This window comes from Balaenoptera musculus, chromosome 9 (assembly GCF_009873245.2).
Source record: "Balaenoptera musculus isolate JJ_BM4_2016_0621 chromosome 9, mBalMus1.pri.v3, whole genome shotgun sequence".
Lineage (NCBI taxonomy): Eukaryota > Metazoa > Chordata > Mammalia > Artiodactyla > Balaenopteridae > Balaenoptera > Balaenoptera musculus.
Genome location: NC_045793.1, coordinates 6,083,935 through 6,105,361, shown reverse-complemented (window position 1 = coordinate 6,105,361; position 21,427 = coordinate 6,083,935).

The following is a 21,427-nucleotide window of genomic DNA, read 5'->3' as shown; positions in this document are numbered from 1 at the left end:
CAGCTATATGTATACATATATCCCCATATCCCCTCCCTCTTGCGTCTCCCTCCCACCCTCCCTATCCCACCCCTCTAGGTGGTCACAAAGCACCGAGCTGATCTCCCTGTGCTATGCGGCTGCTTCCCACTAGCTATTTATTTTACATTTGGTAGTGTATATATGTCCATGCTGCTCTCTCACTTCATCCCAGCTTACCCTCCCCACCCCGCCGTGTCCTCAAGTCCATTCTCTACATCTGCATCTTTATTCTCAGCCATAAAAAGAAACGAAATTGAGTTATTTGTAGTGAGGTGGATGGACCTAGAGTCTGTCATACAGAGTGAAGTAAGTCAGAAAGAGAAAAACAAATACCGTATGCTAACACATATATATGAAATCTAGAAAAAAATGGTTCTGATGGTGCTGAGTCTTGAGGAACCAAGCACCGGCCTGGTGAACCGAAGGAGCAGGCAAAGGAGGCTGCCCGGTGCGGGGGTCCGGGGTGCTTGCCCAGGAGTTCGTGCTTTGTCCCGGGCTGGTGGGCACCAGCAAGGGGCTGCTGTACCTTCTGGAGTTCTGGGCTTTCCTTGGGGTTTTCAGGACTCGTCAGCCCCCTCCCCTGCTTCACTGTCCCCCAAACATACCCACAGATCAGGGCAGGGAAGGTACAAAGATTCCAGAAACTGCTCTGAGAGTTAATCAGATTTTTTCTGATTTAGTGCTTTTCTGTTTTTAAAGGGTCCTCCCTCAATTGTATAAAGTTCAGGCCCCACAAACACCTGGACGTGGTCCTGACTGAACCCATAGAATGAACTGTGAGTGCTCTTCTTCTCCTGGGCAACTTTTGTTTTTCTCTGGAGTTCATAATTAGCTTAAAAAATACTTTATTTTTTAGAGCAATTTTAGATTCACAGCAAAATGGGGTAGAAAGTACAGAGGGTTCCCATATACCCCCGAGCCCCCCAACCCCGACACATGGCCTCCCCCATCATCAACATCCCCCAGCAGAGGGGTACACTTGTAACTATTGATGAACATACACTGACACGTCACAATCACCCAAAGTCCATAGTTTACATGAGGGTTCACTCTTGGCGTTGTACATTCTCTGGGTTTGGATAAATGTATAAGGACATGTATCCAGCATTATAGTATCATCCAGAGTAGTTTCACTGCCTAAAGTCCTCCGTGCTGTCTATTCATCTTTCCCTCTCCTAACCCCTGGCAACCGCTGATTTTTAACTGTTTCCATAGCCTTGCCTTTTTCAGAAGGTCATATACTTAGAATCATACAGGATGTAGCTTTTTCAGATTCGCTTCTTTCACTTCGAAATATGCATTTAAGGCTCTTCCTTTTATGTCTCCTTGTGGCTTGATAGCTCATTTCTTTTCAGAATAATATTCCATTGTGTGGATGCACCGCAATAATAATTACCTTTTTTTAAAAAATGCTTGTTTGTTTGTTTGTTTGCTTAGTTTTCTATGTACTTATCAAATCAACCCCAAAGCTCTGCAGACTATCTAGACCTCTTCTCAGGGCATTCAGGCTCTATAGACTCTGCCGGAGCCTTCTGACCTGTTCCACCCGGACTGGCTGCCCACAGCTGTCATCCTGGAATCTCCCTTCACCTTAATCTTGGGAATTCTCTTCACAGCTCTCTACTGTTCTTTCATTCATTCGACGAGTAGGTGTTGAGAGCTTACTGTATGCCTGGTGTTGTTTTGGGAACTAGGATACAGCAATGAATAAAATGAACCAAAAAGTTTCTTCCCACTCGGAACTTGACTTCAGATGGGAAAGATAGACAACAAGTAAGAAAAATATGTGAGATGTTCATTCCAGGCATGCAAGGCTGCTTCAATATTAAAAAATCTATCAATGTTGGGACTTCCCTGGTGGTCCAGTGGGTAAGACTCTGCCCTCCCAATGCAGGGGGCCCGGGTTCGATCCCTGGTCGGGGAACTAGATCCCGCATGCATGCTGCAACTAAGAGTTCACATGCTGCAACTAAGAAGTCCGCATGCTGCAACAGAGATCCCGCGTGTCGCAACTAAGACCCGGAGCAGCCAAAATAAATAAATATTTTTTTAAAAATCTATCAACGTAACCTACCATATTAACAGGCTAAAGAAGTAAAATCAAATGATCACATCAATCAATGCAGAGAAAGCATTTGACAAAATTCAACACCCATTCATGATAAAAACTCTCAGAAAAATTGGAATAGAGGGAACTTCCTCAACTTGATAAAGGGCATCTACAGAACACCTTGAGCTAACACTACACTTAACTGTGAAAAACTGAATGCTTTTCCCCTAAGATCCAGAACAAGGCAAAAATGTCCACTCTCGTTACTCTTACTTAACACATTGCTGGAAGTTCTAGCCAGAGCAACAAGGCAAAAAAAGGAAAGAAAAGACATAGAAATCATAAAGAAGAAATAAAAGTATCCCTATTTGAAGATGACATGACTGTCTACACAGAGAATCCCAATAAATCTTAAAAAAAAGCCCACAAACAAACAAACCTCCTAGAACTAATAAGTGAGTTCTGCAAGGCCACAGATTATAAAAGGACACAAAAATCAATAGCATTTCTATGTACTAGCAATGACCACGTGGACACTGAAATTAAAAAAACAATACCATTTACAATTACTCAAAAGATGGAAATATTTAGTGTAAATATAACATGTGCAGGATTTATATGCTGAAACTACCCAGTGATGATGAAAGAAATCAAAGAAAACCGAAATAAATGGAGAGACATAGCATGTTGATGGTTTGGAAGATTCGACCTAGTAAAGACATCAATTCTTTCAAAATTGATATTCAGGTTAACTCAATTCCTATCAAAATCCCAGCAAGAGTTTTTGTAGATAAAGAGAAGATTATTTTAAAATTTATATAAAAAGGCAAAGGAACTAGAGTACCTAACACATTTTTGAAAAAGAAGAACAAAGTGGAAGAATCACTCTCCCCCATGTTGAGGCTTATTCTATAGCTACAGTAATCAAGACAATGTGATATTGGCAGAGGGATAGATACGTAGATCAATAGAACAGAACAGAGAACCCAGAAATAAACTCACACAAATATGCTCAACTGATTTTTGACAGAAGTGCAAAAGCAATTCAATGGAGAAAAGATAACCTTTCACCAGATGGTGCGGGAACAACTGGACATCCAAAGACACAAAAATGAACTCCACTTAACTCTCACACCTTAACTCAAAATGGGTCACAGATTTAAATGTAAAAGATAAAACTACAAAACTCTTAGAAAAAATATCAGAGAAAATCTTTGGGATCTAGGGCAAGGTGAAGAGTTCTTTGACTTGACACCAAATGCACCATCCATAAAAGGAAAAACTGATAAATATTTTTAAAAATTTCTCTTGAACGACTCTGCTAAGAAGATGACAATAAAGGCTAAAGGATAGGAGAAAATATGTATAAAACACATATCAGACAAATGACTAGTATTTAGACTATACAAAGAATGCTTAAAACTCAGAGGTAAAAAAACCCCAGACAATCCAATCAGAAAATGAGCAAAGGACATGAACAAACACTTCACCAAAGAGGACATAAGGGTGGTAAATAAGCCCATGGAAGGCTGTTCACTACCTCTGACCATTAGACTACACAACCATCAGAATGGCTAAAATAGAAACTAGTGACAATACCTAATGCTAGTGAAGATGTAGAGAAACTGAACGACCCATACATTACTGGTGGGAATGCAAACTGGTTCTCTGGAACACAGTTTGGCATTTTCTTATAAAACTAAACACTCACTTAACACAGTAATTGCACTCTTGGGCATTTGCCCCAGAGAAATGAAAACTTATGTTCACCCCAAAATCTGCCTATGAATGTTCATAGCAGCTTTATTCATAATAGCCCCAACCTGGAAGCCACCCAAGTGTCCTTTGGTGGGTGAATGATGGGTTAAACAAACTTGCATATCCATCCCATGGGCTCCCACTAAGCAACGAAAAGGAATAAGCTATTGGTACATACAACTACACAGGTGACACTCAAAATAAGTATGCTGAGTGAAAAAAGCTAGTTTCAAAGGTTACATACTGTGTGATTCCATTTATATAACATTCTTGAAATGACAAAATTATAGAGATGGAGAACAGATTAGTGGTTGCCAGGTGTTAAGGAGGGAGTGGGGATGGGAGGGAAGTGGGTGTGGCTATAAAGGGCAACTTGAGGAATTCTGTGGTGATGGGAATGGTCCTGTCTTCACTGCTGTGCGAAGTTGGTAATGGCTCCCAGAGGTAGGTCCAAACCTAGTGCCCAGAACCTGTAAACGCTGCCTTCTTTGGAGAAAAGGTCTTTGCAGATGTAATTAAATTAAGGATCTTGAGATCAGGAGATTATCCTGGATTATCCGTGTGGGCTTCAAATGTCATTACAAGTGTCCTTATAAGAGAGAGGCAGAAGGAGATTACACATGCGTAGGCACGCACGCACAGGAGAAGGTGATGTGAAGACAGAGGAGAGGAATGTGCAGTGGACCAGCCACCTGAAGCTGGAAAAAGCAAGGAGCAGATTCTCTCCTAGAGCCCCCGGAAGGGGAGATAGCGCTGCCTACACCTTGGTTTGGGACTTCTCGCCTGCGCAATTGTGAGAGAATAAATTTCTATTGCTTTAAGTCACTTAGTTGGTGGTAATTTTTACAGTAGCCACAGATAACTAACATATTCACCGTATATTATACAATAGTTTTGCAAGAGGTCACCATTGGGAAAAACTGAAGGATAAACAGGGCCTCTCTGTATTATTTCTTACAACTGTATGTGAATTGACAATTATCCCCAAATAAAAAGTTTAATTTATAAAAACTAGGGAAGGGAGATGAAAAGTTCGCTATGGGAGCGGGGTCAGGAGGGAATACCAAGTGCAAAGGCCCTCGGTTTATGGGCCTGTGTATTAAAGGAACCTGGGTGTAGCTGGAAGCTCTGAGGTCAGAGAGATAACACCCTCTGTGTGTATGGGGGGTGGGGAGGAGGGACCACGCAGGGCCCCGTAGGCTATTTTGAGAGCCTTGCCTTTTACTGTAAATGAGATGGGAAAGTGTTGGAGGGTTTGAGCAGGACAGACATGATCTGACTTACATGGAACTGGACCAATACGGCTGCCATGCTGAGCAGTCATGGTAGGGGTCAAGGCAAGAGCAAGGAGGCCAGATGGGAGGCTGTCCAATCACTCAGGTGATACAGAGACCGGATTTGAATAAAAGGTAGTAATAGAGATGGTGAGAAATAGTTGCATTCTGAGCATATTTGGAAAGCAGAGCCACTAGGATTTGCTCTCAGGTTGACCCTGGGTGTGGCAGTCCTGCAGGTTACAAGGACTGAGCCGAACCCCCCCCCCCCCCCGAGAGGACGGAGCTGCCGTGCACTCACGGCATGGCGTGAGTGCCGGGAGGAACGTGTTTGAGAAGAGGTCGGGGCTCCATTCTGCACGTGATGCATTTGAGATGCTTGTTAGACATTCAAGAAGAGATGTCCAGTTGGCATTTGGATGTTAGGCATCGGGCGTTTAGGCTGGAAATGTACATGTAGCAGTCAATGTTTAGAAAGTGTTAATGCCACAAGACTGGATGAGGGTCCCAAGAGAATGAACATGCTTAGGGAAGAGGTCCAAAGCCTGAACCTTGGGGCAGTCCAGCGTTAAGCGGTCAGATAACAGGAGAAACCAAGAAAGGATGCAGAGAAGGGTCCGTCACAAATTAGGAGAAAAACCAGAGGAATGTAGCGTCCTGGAAGGCAGTTTGAGGAAGCATTCTAAGGAGACGGCAGTGGTCACTGTGACAAATTTTGCCGATTGTCACTGAAATCAAAGACTGAGCAGCGGCCACAGGCTATAGCCCTGAGGAGGCCGTTGGTGAATGTGGTAGCAACAGCCTTGGTGGGTCCAGGGGGCAAAGGGAAGAAGAGGAATTATAGACACAAGTACCCTTCAGAGAAGTTTTGCAGTGAAGCAGTAGCTGGAGGGAGAAATGGGGTGGAAAAGCTTTCTTTAAATTGGGAGAATTAAGAACATGTTCGTAGCTGATAAGAAAGAGCCAGTGGAGGGACAAATAAATGATGCTGGGAGGGAGGGAACGATTTCTGGAACAATGTCCTTGTGTAGGTGAGAGGGGAGAGCACGGGTCGTTCATCTACGGCAGCAGTTTTCAACCTTGGATGGACGTTAAAGTCATCTGGGAGCATTTAAAGATCTCCAGCCCAGGCCACACCCCTAACCCATTAACTCGGGGTCTCTGGGATGACCTAGCAGAGAACGGTCAGGAGGGGAGAGTTTGGGGGCACAGAGGCAGGTGGGTGGGCAGATTGATTGTGGGAGAAGCTCTCTTCTGACTGCTGCTGCTTCCTTGGTAAAATGGGAGCAAACTCACTACTGAGTGTGAGGATGGAGGAGGAGATTTTGGAGGCTTGAGGAGAGGAGAAGCTTTGGGTGAGGATTTGGGCGTGGGAAGACTGCAGTCATGTTAATGACGAGGTCTAGGGTAAGACTGTGGAAGCGAGTGGCTGAGGGAGGGCGGAGATCAGGATCAGCGCGGGAGACGAGTTTACGAAACTGAGAGGCCAAGATTCTGGAAGTATCCTCTACGTGGACAGTCCACGTATCAGGAATTAAGATGGCAGCAATGGTGGAGAGAGTGACAACGAGCTAGAAGGATTCTCTCTGGACCCCAGACAGTGCAGGTGTGGAGCTGGGGGCGGGGCAGCTCTTCCATCACCCTTGCCGTGCTATTATTTAGGCTTCAGCAAAATTGAACTTCCTAAAGATCCCAGATATTGTGTTGGAATTCCTGTTTCTTGTAACCCACATCATCCTCTTTCTTTAATTCCTTGTTTGGATGGTAGTTCTTCATAAGTTATTATTATTATTATGATTGCTAAGACTATTGCAGTAGTCCCCTTACTGGTGTTCCTGCTTTTAGTCTTGTTTCATTCCACTCGTCCACTGACAAACCCCACGTCTTCTCCACATTTCCTCCAGAGTAACTTTCTTTTTTTTTTTTTTTAATTTTATTTATTTATTTATTTATTTTTGGCTGTGTTGGGTCTTCGTTTCTGTGCGAGGGCTTTCTCCAGTTGCGGCGAGCGGGGGCCACTCCTCATCGCGGTGCGCGGACCTCTCACTGTCGTGGCCTCTCTTGTTGCGGAGCACAGGCTCCAGACACGCAGGCTCAGTAGTTGTGGCTCACGGGCCCAGTTGCTCCACGGCATGTGGGACCTTCCCAGACCAGGCCTCGAACCCGTGTCCCCTGCATTGGCAGGCAGACTCTCAACCACTGCGCCACCAGGGAAGCCCCAGAGTAACTTTCTGAACCACCAAACCTGACCTGGTCACTTCCTTGTTTAAAACCCTGCAATCACTCACTGTCCCTAACAACGTTATCACTTGCTGTGCCAGGCACTGCTTTAAGTGTTTCACATGCCTTCTTTAATCTAATCCTCAGTCACTCCAAAGGTGTGTCCTATCATTATCCTTATTTTATAGGGGACGAAACTGAGGCACAGAGAGGTTAGGTGGCTTGTCCCGTGCGTGGAAAACTGACACTATCACAGTATACAAAGCCTCTCATAACTGGTCACCCTCTCTGTACAGCTTCCTTTCTTACCACTTCCTCCCACCTTAAACTTTATGCTCCAGTAAAGCTGAATGACTTAAAGGTCCGAAGATCAGTCAAGCTCCCAGCAGGAAGTGTATGGCACAGAAAGAAGGTTTAATTGAAGAAAGTTAATGAAGGGCCTCTTTACGAGATGTGGGCAGGGCTAAAGGAACCAATCATGATGATGCGACATCCAGACACTAGCGCCAGACGGAGACCAAGGGGGCAAGGAGAGGGGATGGCATTGTCAGGACCACATGGGGTCAAGGCTGCGGAAGAGGGTCTGCCCAGCAGGGACCGTAGGGACACGCAGCCACTGTGGAAACCATGATAAATCCCCTGACCTACCTCTGATGTCCCGCAGCGCTTCCACTGGCCACATCCAACTAGAAGCCGGAAGGTGAGGGAGTCCGGATGATGCAGTCTGTCAAGGTCAGCCTCCTGGGACACAAAGCAGGCAGGAGAAGGACGGAGGACGGATCAGGAGAGATTTTTTGTCCCTTGCTTAGAGGAATAAATCTTGTGGTCCCACCCAGGGGAAACACCAAGTCCCATCAGCCACTCATCACAGCGAGGTGCTGTCAGTCGGTCATAATTCCAATAGGAATAGCGTTAGTGACCGACACTGCTCTGCATAGAAAGTAACAGGAAAAAAGGAAGAAAGAGAAAGCCCACTTGTTGCTGGTCACAAGACCTAAGCTGCTGCTCTCAGCTTCCTTCTTCCACTGCCCCGTCTGTATTTCCCTTGCCTTTTGACAGGGGTGGCCCCATTCTTCATTCCCATAAGATTCAAGTTCTTAGCTGTCCTACCTTTCTTGAGTCACCACTTTCCCGCTGGCCATTATTTTTGGACTGAGGAGACTGTGAGGCACTCCAGCAAACCCTCTGGTTCAGATACTGTCCTCCGTAGCCTATCCTGTGCCCGCAATCCAATTTCCCCCGGTAACTGCGACCAGTCAACCCGACCAGTACAGTTGGTTCAGCAGCACGAGAAGCCCCAAAGTGGCCAGTAACAAACCTGAGCTTCCAATGTAATGGGATCAAGATTGTGTTCTCTGGGGACAGCGCTCCTTCTTGAACACTAGCACCTCCAAACCTACTGAGCCCAAGGCTATGCGGGAGAAGCAAACGTTCTGTAAGAGGGCTGTCTGATGAAGTAGCGAGAGAGGCATTTCTTCGTCCACCCTAGCCCTTCTGCACATCCACACACCCAATGAGTACTTCATGCCTCTCCTCTCTCCTGGAATCTCTCCAGGTTACACTGGAGACCAACTCGCATCTCTGGGGGTACCCTGTCAAAGAACAGGCCCTGTGTATTCTGGCTATGGGGGACAGAGCACCCTATATAGGTGGTATCTCCCAGAGGAGACACCACACCCTCGAGGAGGGCACCTAGCCTTGCAGGGTGCTGGCCTCCAGTGGGTGCCAAAACTGAGCCTTCAGGAGTCCATTCCCCGGTTCATCTAAACAGCTGCAACTGAGTATTTCGGTAACTGTGCACAGACCAGTGAATTCCTTGGGCATGAACTCAGTGCCACACATCTTTTGCTCTATAATGAGTTCCTTGGTTGGAGAGGGTGTTGTGTGGGTTACCATGACAACGAATAGGGCATTCTGAAAATCTGGTGCCGGCAGAAGCTCTGCAAGTAGGGAAAGAAAGTCTGTATATGGAACAGGACTCCATTCCTAAGGGAACAAATGACTAGCTCCCTCCATGAAGGAACAATACGGATTATTAGGCTGGTCCGCCATGTCGGGGATTCAGCATCGCTCTTTGTTGGTATTTCTCAGTCCGGGACCTCAGTGGAGATGACATGCATACTGGCCCTAGTGAGGAGTACCTACTGAAAAAGCACCGGGGGGAGGGGCAGAGAGGCTGACGGACATTCACAGGACAGACTGGTCATTTCATCAGCCTGATGACCCAGATCCTCTTCTGCCCCTGATGGGAACTTACACGACCCCTTTGTGTCTTCACCTGATGCCCCTTCTGGGACTTCCGTCCATGGACCTCTTTCCCAGACTTCCTGGTCTTGACCATTAGAGGTGCCCGACCAGCCAGCCAGTCTGTTGCCCGTCGCTCATTAGTCAGTGTAGATCCAGAGCCCCAGCCACCTCTCCTCCAAAGCAAAGCAGACGACCAGACTGGCCAAAATGGGACCACCGGGCGGCTTTCCCTTCACTACTGTCTTTCAGGACCATCCCTGAGTGGGACTTGATGCAGTGGTCGCACACTTCCATTTGACGGCAGCTATTGCACAAAGCCCCCTGTGAACAACAGACTGATTCTCCCTCCTCTGTTGCGTAGGCGTAGGGAGCTCCTCGTGAAGCTGTAGAGAGAATACGTTTCTGTTGCGTAGGCCACCAAGTTTGTGGTGATGCGTCACAGAAGCCACAAGAAACAAAACTACCTTCCTAAGCCTCGGTTTCCTCGTCTACAAAACACATAGGTGGTCCCTTTGGGTGGGAGAAGAGACACTCCCGGGAGGCTGCAGGGGGGACTCCCCAAGGCCCAGCCCACCCCCCTCGTCCCCCCTCCTCTCCCCTGGACCGCACAGGTGCAGGTCGGCCCCGTGGGCCCCAGTACTATGTGACCCAACTGGCCAGAGCTGATCCAGGTCAGCAGACCCGGGTCCTTCTGATCTACTCGGTGTCTCCCCCGCTGGCTGGGCTGCAACAAGCCTCCTCCAGCTCCCAGGGCCTCCGTTTCCCGTCACGTGGGCCAGAGGTTGGGAGGAAGCCTGGAAGGAGAGAGTAGCTAAAGCCAAGGGGAGAGAGGAGCCGAGAGCAGAGGAAGGGGTACTGGGCAGGGTGTCCTGTCGGGATGAACAGCACTGAGCAGATCAAGTGAGCCCACCTTGGGGCCACCTGCTAGCTCATCTCACCTGGGAAAGCCCAGCTCATCCTGAAGCCGGCGCCCTGGTCCCCAGAACTCCCTGCTCTGCCGGCCCACAACCTGCCCGGCCCTTGTTGGACTGTGTCTTCTCAAGAACCCCAGCTCGGCCAGAGCAGAGGTGGGCTCTGCCTTCCTCGCTGCAGCTCCCTGGCACCCAGCACACAGCAGGCACTTGTCGAGAGGACGAATGAAAGGGGCCGGCCTAAGATGGGGTCTGGAAGAGGCCAATTTAACGAGAACATCACCAAGGGACACACTGAGCTCAGCATTTAGGATGGTCCCCTCGAAGCTTCAGAGCTATTCTTGGTGCCATCGCTCCCATTGCTTCGATGAAGATTTGCACCCAGGAAAGGTGAGGTAGCCTGCCCAAGGCCAGCCAGCTTGCCAGGCAGAGCTGGGCCTTGACCCCCCAACCCCAGCCCAGCTTTGGAGCCCCGAGCAGCCTGCCAGTGGAGATCAGGGACAAATACAACCCTTGACACCCGCCTGCATGTGCCTACTGTCACCCCCCCGTTTCCTTGGAGGGACTGGCCCTGAAATGGGGGAGACGTGAGAGGGCGGGACACAAGGAAGGAGCAGAGCAGGCCTGTCCTCCACTGCAGTCAGTGCAGGAGAGGAGCAGCCCCGGGAGGGAGGCAGGAGGGCAGCTCAGAGGAGAGATGGGCTGCTCAGTTCCTTGGGCACATGGGACCAGCTGGGCAGAGAAAGGGGCTCAAGATTTAAGCTTTACGAACTGCACTGAATTTATGGGACCAGACAGGACAGCCCCGGAAGGCACTAGTCGTCCGTTCTGCTCCTTCACCGTCCAGCTGACCTGGATCTGTTTTGGGGCAGGAGAGAGTGGTCCAGGGTGGGGAGGGTGTGGGCCGGACCAGGGCTCCCCAGCCTGTCCCTCACTGTCTGCGTGACCCAGCTCTGCACGAGTCCACACGAGGAACTGCGGGGGGTTCCCTCTCCCCCAATATGCCCACCACCCCGCGCCCTGTGTGGAGGGCCGGCTCTCTACCTGATCCTGGAGGTCCCAACCCTCCATGCCTCAGATTCCTGATCGAGGACCTGCAGTTGTTCAACGTTTATGGTAATGACATTGTGACTACGATTTTTTAAAGTGTGCTTCTTTTATAGAGTTACCAACAGAGAAATTTACATGAAATGATTGGATGTCTGGGAGTTGCCTTTAAAAATAAAATGGGTGGGGAGGCATGGGTGGACGCGGATAGGAGAAACTGGATTAGCCTTCGCTCTGCTTTGGTACATATTTGAAAATTTTAAAATTTCCACTGAAAACAATTTTCCCCTAAGGCTGCCGAGGCGGGATCCTAAGATGCACCCTTGAGACCCGGCTGCCTCCCCCGCGCTGGGTTTGACCTCGGCGCCCAGGGAGGGCGCGGCGGGGACGCGCGGGCTCTGGCGCCACCTGGCGGCCCTCGCGGGACCGACACCCTGCGTTGCTTCCCGGGCGCGGGCAAATAGAGCGCTCCAAACCGGAGCCGGCCGCCCACGCCGGGCCCACCCGGTGCTGCCCTGACCTCCGGAAGCCCTTTCAGCACCCCACCCAACCGCGCCCTCCCAGTCCCCCCTCTGACCCTCACTCCCCACTCCCCGTCGAGTGCCTTGGAGGGGCAGGTCTGGGATGTGAGTGACGCGACACACCGACACACCGGGGGACCTCCCGAGGGTGGCCAGTAGGCCCGGCCCACGCACACGGCACATCCACTCAACTCCTTAGGGTCTCGCTTTTTGTAATTTTACCAAAATTACACAGACTAAAGTCAAATAGTTACAGGAGACTGGTAAGAAAAGCAGCAGTTCCCACCTCCCCACTTCCTATTCGCGGGGGCAGCTGTCTGCGCTTTTAGCTGATTCTTTTATGCTTTACCTCCACGTCACAAAACAACAGATTTATAATCTCCGTTTTTCATTTGAGGTGTTTTCTGCTAAGGATGGAGAATGAAGATTTAGCTCTTCTTCACCCCCTTACACTTCCTGTCTCCTCACCTCCCAGTTACCTCTTATTTGGGGTTAGATCAAGTTCCCCTTTAACAGATTAGGTAACTGCTACTCACAGATGAGCCATGGTTATTTCTTCCTCTCTGCCATGTTTCATTTGCTCTGGATTTTATTGTCTTGCGTGGGCTTTTGCTTCCTGCTCCATAGGTTTATCACTATTTTATCACCAAATTCTAACCAATTTACAAGTTGTATAAACTCAGCTATATTAGATATTCTATTAACTTCAGTGTGTTGAAGAGTTCTTTCCTGGGGCCTTCTGCCCTGCTCTGATGTAAATGGGCTCGTATTTTCGTCTGGGGCCCAGCTGGTATCCTGGACTTACCCTCCTCTCACTTGGGTGGCAGCCCATTTCCTGGATCCTCTTTCTTCTCATTTCTTGCTTTATCCTCCCATTTTGACTGAGCACATCCTTCAGTAGCTTTCTGAGAAAGGGTGTGTGAGAGATGAAGTCTTGAGACCGTGCACCTGTGAATGTGTCTATTTCATCCTAGCCCTCCGCAGCTGAGCTGGGTATATAAATGTTGTTTGGGAATGACCTTCCCTCAGAGTTTTGAGGGCACTGCTACTGCCTAGTGTTGATAAGAAGTCTGAGGCCGGGCTTTCCTGGTGGCGCAGTGGTTAAGAATCTGCCTGCCAGTGCAGGGGATATGGGTTCGATCCCTGGCTCAGGAAGATCCCACATGCCATGGAGCAACTAAGCCCATAAGCCACAACTACTGAGCCCGTGTGCCACAACTACTGAAACCCACACACGTAGAGCCCGTGCTCAGCAACACGAGAAGCCACCGCAATGAGAAGCCCGCGCACCACAACGAAGACCCAAAGCATCCAAAAATAAATAAATAAATACATTAAAAAACAAAAAAAAAGAAGTCTGAAGCCATTCTGATCCATGATCTTTCCTATCAAATCTATTCTGTTTCTTTTTGGAAACTTTTAGAGTTTTCTATTTATCCTTAGTATCCTGAAAATTCATGATGATGTCCTTTTGAGGGGGTCTAACTTTACACTGTATGGGGCATTTAGGGTACTCTTTCAATATGTATTTCATGACCTTCGCTTCTGGGAATTTAGGAGAGAAAATAAAATTAGAAGATAAATCCAGAATATCCAAATTGCAGTTTTGGAAACAGGGAACAAAAAATATAGGAAAGAAGTTAATTTGTAAAAATACATTAACATTCCCCCAAACTGAGTATCGTTAAGTCTGCAGATGAAAAGTCCTTGGAAGGGGCTTCCCTGGTGGTGCAGAGGTTAAGAATCTGCCTGCCAATTCAGGGGACACGAGTTCGAGTCCCGGTCCGGAAAGATCCCACATGCTGCGGAGCAACTAGCCCGTGCACCACAACTACTGAGTACTGAGCCTGCGCTCTAGAGCCCGCGTGCCACAACTACTGAAGCCCGCGTGCCTAGAGCCCGTGCTCCACAACAAGAGAAGCCACTGCAGTGAGAAGCCCGGGCACCTCAGCGACCCCGCTCACCGCAACTAGAGAAAGCCTGCGTTTCTTGGCTTGTATGTTTGAAGCTGCATTTAAATATTGCACAGAAATGATCTAGACCTTAGTCTACAGTTTGGGCACTAAGTGCTACGGCTGAAACGGGGCAGAATTGATGCTGTTTGGCTGCATGAAGATGTATCCAGGAAGGCTTCACAGAGGAGGTGAAACTTGAGCTGGATTATACGGGATGGGTGGACGGAGAGGAGAGCTAGACATTCCACATCAGGGAAACACTGAGCTTCTACTGAACCGGCAGGGTGTGCGTGTGTGCGTGCACAGGTGACTGTGCGCTGGGGTCAGGAGGCCAGGCTGGCTGGGATATCAAGGGAAGGGGAGGTGGGACCCTATCATGGAGTCCAGTCTGATCTGGCTGTAGCGGAGCCCTGCTCCTTATCTGAGATTTTCCACGGAGAAAACAATGGCCTCGCTGCGTTCAACCCAAGCCCAGTCACACCAGAGAGGACCCGGGCAGCAGAGGCAGACAAGCAGGTAGAGGTTCCTCTTAGAACGGAAGGGCAGTGGGTTCTGCTCATGTAAGTCACCTTGGGAAGACTCTCCACGACTCTCCCTTCTCTCCCCACGGAGTCAGAGTCTCGGCACCAGGAGGGATCTTAGAGCCACCCAGACACTGAGCAGAGGCCAGACAGGGCACGGGACTTGCCCAAGGTCACACTGTTCATTAGACACAGAGCTGAGTTTAGAACCCCATCTCTGGACGCCCCGCCCTGGGCTCTTTCCTCCCTGCCTGTGCTCAGGTGCTCACATCGGGAGAGGCAGCCTTTCATCTGAAGGTCACCTGCACTCAGCTGCTCAGCCCTGGGGACATCATGGGGTGTCCCGCTGGGGAAGGAGGGGACAGTGGGCCAGAGCAGAGGGGTTGCTGTTGGCAAAATCTGACGTGAGGATCTGCATTTTAAGCTCATGTTGAGGATGTAGTGCTAAGGGCAGTTACGTCCACTCTGCACGTGTCCCAACATAACATCCCACTGCTCTGCGTGTCGCCGCCGTATTCCCCAGGTCAGGGTCCTCAGGATGCCCCCTGTCAGAGGGTCCCGAGCAGCCAGCCCTCACAGGGAACCAGAGCCAGATGAAACATGGGTTCAGTTCAGAAATGACCCAGGTGCTCAGGTTTGCATCAAGGTTGCTGGTAAGCAAGGTTTGGCGGTACTTACCCTCTGAGGTTGGGGTCAGCTCCTTAAAGGCTGGGGTCCAAGGACACCGTGTCAGGAATATGGGGTTTGGGGGTGGTGTCCCCTGTCCTTCCTAGCTTGTGATTTGATCTCTGACCACTTTCTTTTTCCAGGAAGGACCAGTCATTCTTGTGCTCCCTGAGTCCCAGCTAATTTAATGTCATTTGCATTTGCAGCCTTTTAGGTTATTTCACTTGTAAATTTCCCTCAATAATCCCAGCTACATTACTTTCAGAGTCCTGATTGCAGCATTTAAATTTTTTAGTATTCCGTGCACCTCCCTCCGAGATATATGGGCGCTGTCATCAGGGCAGCCAGAAAGGCCTCGGCTCAGCGGGATCTACGGGCGTTGCTTGTACAGGGGCTCTGAGACAAATGAGCTGCAGGAAGTGGTTGTCACTGCGCTCGGCCGCATCCAAGGATTGTCCGTAATGTGCAGCTCCTCACCGGCTGGTAAAAGCCCACCTCATGGAAGTGCTTACCATCCCACATCTTGGTCACTCATGGGAGATTATACATGTCCACACTTCTTTGTTTTTTAATATATTTATTTATTTATTTATTTTGGCCGCGTTGGGTCTTCGTTGCTGCACGCGGACTTTCTCTAGTTTCGGCGAGCGGGGCCTACTCTTCGTTGTGGTGCGTGGGCTTCTCACTGCGGTGGCTTCTCCTGTTGCAGAGCACGGGCTCTAGGCGCGCGGGCTTCAGTAGTTGTGGCTCACAGGCTCAGTAGTTGCAGCACGTGGGCTCAGTAGTTGTGGCACACGGGCTTAGTTGCTCCACGGCATGTGGGATCTTCCCAGACCAGGGCTCGAACCTGTGTCCCCTACATTGGCAGGCAGATTCTGAACCACTGCGCCACCAGGGGAGTCCCATGTCCACACTTCTCAACTTCCAGCCCTGCAGGGTGTCCCCCTTGTACCACCACCGTGCCCCCAGACTCATTCTCCACCCTTCCTGTGTGGCTGGGTCTCGGGGCTGCACCCCCAGCTGCTCAGGGGTGGACCGAGGAGGCCGGGCGTTCTGGTGCCTCAGGACGACTGCCCCCTCGGGCGGCCCCTCGCCCGCCTCCAGGCTTCACGGGCTCTGCTAACACGACTGCCGAGGTCAGGCCTGGGTGTGGCTGCTGTCCAGGTAGGGCCCTTCTTGGGGCAGCTCGTCGCCTTTACCCTGCCCGTAGCTCTGCCGTCCACTTCTGTCTGCTTGTTGCAAAACCAACCTCCCCAAAACTGAGTGTCATAAATGATTGGTTTTTATTTTTACGCACCTGGGTTCTGCGGGTTGGGAACCCAGAAGAGGCAAAGAGGGGAAAGTAGTCTCTGCTCCACGGTGTCCAGGACCTCAGCTGGGAAGAGTGGAAGGCTAGGGCGACTCGACAGCTGGGGCTGGAATCCCGTGGAGGCTTCCTCGCTCACTGCAGGTGTGACAGTTGAGACCGGCTGTCAGCCAGAGCTCCTACACAAGCCTCTTGGTGTGGTCGCTCTACACGAGCTGGCTTGGGCTTCCTCACGTAATGGCTGCTGGGTCCCGGGAAGGAGCCTCCCACGGAGCACGGTGAGGTCCATGGCGTCTTATGATCTCACCTCACGAGTCCCCCGGTGTTACCCACCCCCATACTCTTACCACTCCAGGCAGCTAGAGCTGCTACTGCCGCTGCCTCTGGACACCGGGTGTAGCTGTACCAGGGCTAAATGAGTCTGCATAGACCGACCTCGTTTAGTCACTAGCTTCCCATCTGAGGTCTGGGACGGATGTGGCTGATTGGTGGAAACTTTTATATGTGCTTGCCCTGTAGCTGCCAGGGAGGCTGAAAGGGTGAGGTGCCTGGCATTTTCTGTTTGGGGTGGGGGAGGTGACTTTTGCCTGATAAAAGGGTCTCCGTAGACACAGGAATACAAATATATTAAAAGAGATGAAGAACTTCAGATGCTGTGGTGTGGGAGGGATTACTGAGTCCAAAGGAGGGAGGTTCAGCTCTGCAGCCCAGAGAAGACTGTAAGTTCTGACTTGTCTGTAACAGGTGCTGTTGGGACGTGCCCTCAGCTCGCCCCTTCGGCAGAGTATAAATTAAGTACAGTGTACATTTCCCCCCTTTTATCGATGGGAATGGTATGTCTGAGAAAACTGGGATACCGTCTTTTAACTGCAATTTCAAAAACTGTTTCGGAACATTTTAATAAAATGAGTGAGAAATTATAGACTCTAGATTGCGGTTATAGGATATCTTCTTTTGGCATCTTTAAATTCAACTTAAAATCAGCAGACTCTACAAAAGCAGTGACGATGAAAAAGAAATTCAATATAAATTATTCTGACATTGAGAAGCAAATTGTAACAACTTTCAGATCACATAAAAAGCAGTAATTGATTCAGGGGAAAATATAAATTATGAATAGAAGAGGACTTCCCTGGTGGCACAGTGGTTAAGAATCCGCCTGCCAATGCAGGGGACACGGGTTCGATCCCTGGTCCGGGAAGATCCCACATGCCGTGGAGCAACTAAGCCCGTGAGCCACAACTACAGAGCCTGCGCTCTAGAGCCAGAGAGCCACAACTACTGAGCCCACATGCCACAACTACTGAAGCCCGTGTGCCTAGAGCCCGTGCTCTGCAACAACAGAAGCCACCACAATGAGAAGCCCACTCACCACAACGAAGAGTAGCCCCCGCTCACCACAACTAGAGAAAGCCCGCGCCCAGCAACAAAGACCCAACGTAGCCAAAAATAAATAAATAAATTTTAAAAAAAAAGAAGAAGAAATGAATAGATTTTTGGATTGTTTGATAACCCAGTTAATGAATCGCATGAACACACTGGAAAAGAATGTAACTTCTTTGCTAATTTGACGTGAAATGCTGACATCGACAATGACAAAATAAAACTCATAGACTGCCACTTCAGGGAGGCCATCTGTGACACTCTGGTTAATAAATGTCATTAATTCAAAGGGTTTTTAAGATTAGTCACTGAGCAAAATAACTCAAAATGCCCTGAAACCTTACAACTCATATGTGAAATTTGATAGAGATTTCCTTAAATGCAAAAATAATCCTTAAAATTTACCAACAATGGGTTGTAAAGATGTTATTAGTCAGGGTCCAGTCAGGAGATAGAAACCTCACAGCAACTTGAACTTGAAAGTTTAACATAAAGAATTAACTTTAACACTGTATACAAAAATAATCTCAAAATGGATTAAAGACCTAAATGTAAGACCAGAAACCACAAAACTCCTAGAAGAAAACATAGGCAGAACATTCTTTGACATAATCAATATTTTTTTGGATCTGTCTCCTAAAGCAAAGGAAATAAAAGCAAAAATAAACAAATGGGACTTAATTAAACTAAAAAGCTCTTGCGTAGCAAAAGCAAACAAAACCATCAACAAAATGAAAAGACAACCTATTGGGGAACTTCCCTGGTTGTCCAGTGGTAAAGAATCCGCCTTCTAATGCAGGGGACACAGGTTTGATCCCTGGTTGGGGAACCAAGATCCCACATGCTGTGGGGCAACTAAGCCCGCATGCCGCAAACTACAGAGACCACGCGCCCTGGAGCCGCACACCACAACCAGAGAGAAGCCCACGCGTCACAACGAAGAGCCCGCACTGCAATGAAAGATCCCGCGTGCCTCAACAAAGACCCCACGTGCCACAACTAAGACCTGACGCAGCAAAAAAATAAAGAAATATTTAAAAATAAATAAAAAGGCTTTGTTAACCTTAAAAAAAAACCACACTGATAACTATTAAAAAAAAAAAAGACAACCTACTGAATGGGAGAAAATATTTGCAAATGATGTGATGGATAAGGGGTTAATATCCAAGATATAAACACAGCTCATACAACTCAACATGAAAAAAACAAACAACCTGATTAAAAAAAGGGCAGAAGACTTTAGACATTTCTCCAAAGAGGACATGCTGATGGCCAACAGGCACACGAAAAGATGCTCAACATCGCTAATTATCAGGGAAATGCAAACCACAATGAGATATCAGCTTACACCTGTCAGAATGGCTGTCATCAAAAAGAACACAAATAACAAATGTTGGCGAGGGTGTGGAGAAAAGGGAACCCACATACACTATTGGCAGAATGTACATTGGTGCAGCCACTGTGGAAAACAGTATGGCAGTTTCTCAAAACACTAAAAATAGAACTACCATATGACCCCCAAATTCCACTCTTGGGTATATATCCAAAAAAACAAAAAACGAATTCGAAAAGATACATGCACCCCAATGTTCATAGCAGCATTATTTACGGTTGCCAAGATATGGAAGCAACCTAAGTGTCCATCAACAGATGAATGGATTAAGAAGATGTGGTATATATATACAAGGGAATACTACTCAGCAATAAGAAAGAATGAAATAATGCAGTTTGCAGCAACATGGATGGACTTGGAGGGTATTATGCTAAGTGAAATAAGTCAGACAGAGAAAGACAAATACTGTATGATATCACTTATATGTGGAATCTAAAAAATACAACAAACTAGTGAATATAACAAAAAAGAAACAGACTCACAGATATAGAGAACAAACTAGCAGTTACCAGTGGGGAGAGGGAAGGGGGAGGGGCAACGTAAGGGTAGGGGACTAAGAGGTACAAACTGTTAGATATAAAATAAGCTGTAACGATATATTGTAGAACACAGGGAATATAGCCAATATTTTATAATAACTATAAATGGAGCATAACCTTTAAAACCTGTGACTCACTATACTGTACACCTGTAACTTATATAATATTGTACATCAACTTACTTCAATTAAAAAAATTTTTTTAAAGAATTAACATTAACAGGGGATCAGAGTAATAAAGGATTGGCTAGAAAGAAGTAAAGATGCTTACTTAAAGAACGCAGGCACAGCAGATACAGGGAGTGGTCATCACCCCGGGTGAGACAGAGCTCCCATAGAAGCGGTCCCTCTGCAGGGCTGAGATCCAGAACTTCTTGGAGAGGGCTTGGCTCGCTGCAAGGCAGAGAAGTCACTGAGGTGCCAGGTTGGCAGAACTTGCTGGAAATCTGCCCCTGGGGTGCCAGAGGGACCATCCACGGGGAGGTGTCATGCTTTAGAATCTGCCCCAAAGCCATGGGAGAAAACGCCAGGGGAATCTGTTCACAGGACAGTGCCTTACGGGCCACAACCCCCCGTGAAGCTGCCCCGGGGGTGCCAAGGGAGCTACTGGCTGCTGGGAATCACTGGAGCTAAGTGCTGCGGAAGCCGCACGTGCTGCTGTAAACCCTGTGTCTTGCGGGAGCCAGATGCTGGCGGATCCCCCTGTGCTACCGGAGGTGGCCACCAGGAACGCACCTGAACCAGGAAGAGAAACCCCTTCCTCCTCCAGTGTCCCTCCAGCGCCCTCTGCTGGCGAAGCTTAACACATAGCAGCTGGCAAACAATAAATATTTCCAGGATCCAGCTTAATTAATTATAGGAGAACAACGAAGAGATATTGGGAGCTGAGATGCAATAAATTGACAACTGGCACAGAAGGTGAAGGAAACTTTTCTAAATTACTAAATCACTAACTTTTTATCCACCATGCTGGAGGGAAGACCATCTTTTTAATTTCTCTGACAAGATTATTGTCATTTAAAGAGTTCGCCAAAGAACTTGTAGCCAGAAACTATAAGGAAAAAATGTTATAAAGGTGTAGCAGATAATTAATAATTCTATTTTATTTTTCTGGATTTTATAATGTTTGTGGTAGTTTTCAACTTAAAAAAATTTGTAACATATTTTTCTCATTCTAAGTATTTACTTCCATTCCTAATATTGTATTTGTAGTTATTGCGTTATTTTTCTCTATGAAAAAATGCTTTTTAAAAATTATATATTTTAGAGTTCCCTGGTGGCCTAGTGGTTAGGATTCCAGGCTTTCACTGCCGGGGCCCCGGTTCAATCCCTGGTTGAGGAACTGAGATCATGCAAGCCACACGGCGTGGCCAAAAAAATAAAATTAAAAATTATATATATTTTAAACTTTATTGCCTAGCAGCATTCAATAAATGTTTGCATGAATTAAGATATATCTCCTGCTTCCTCTACTACATTATAAATTCCTTGAGGGCAGAAATAGGGTTAAACTCAGAGAGGAACATCCAATCTAATTGGATGGGGAACTCAGAGAGGTCATCCAATCTAATCTCCTACGGACAGGAAGGAAAACGAGGCCTATGGGGCAGGCCACC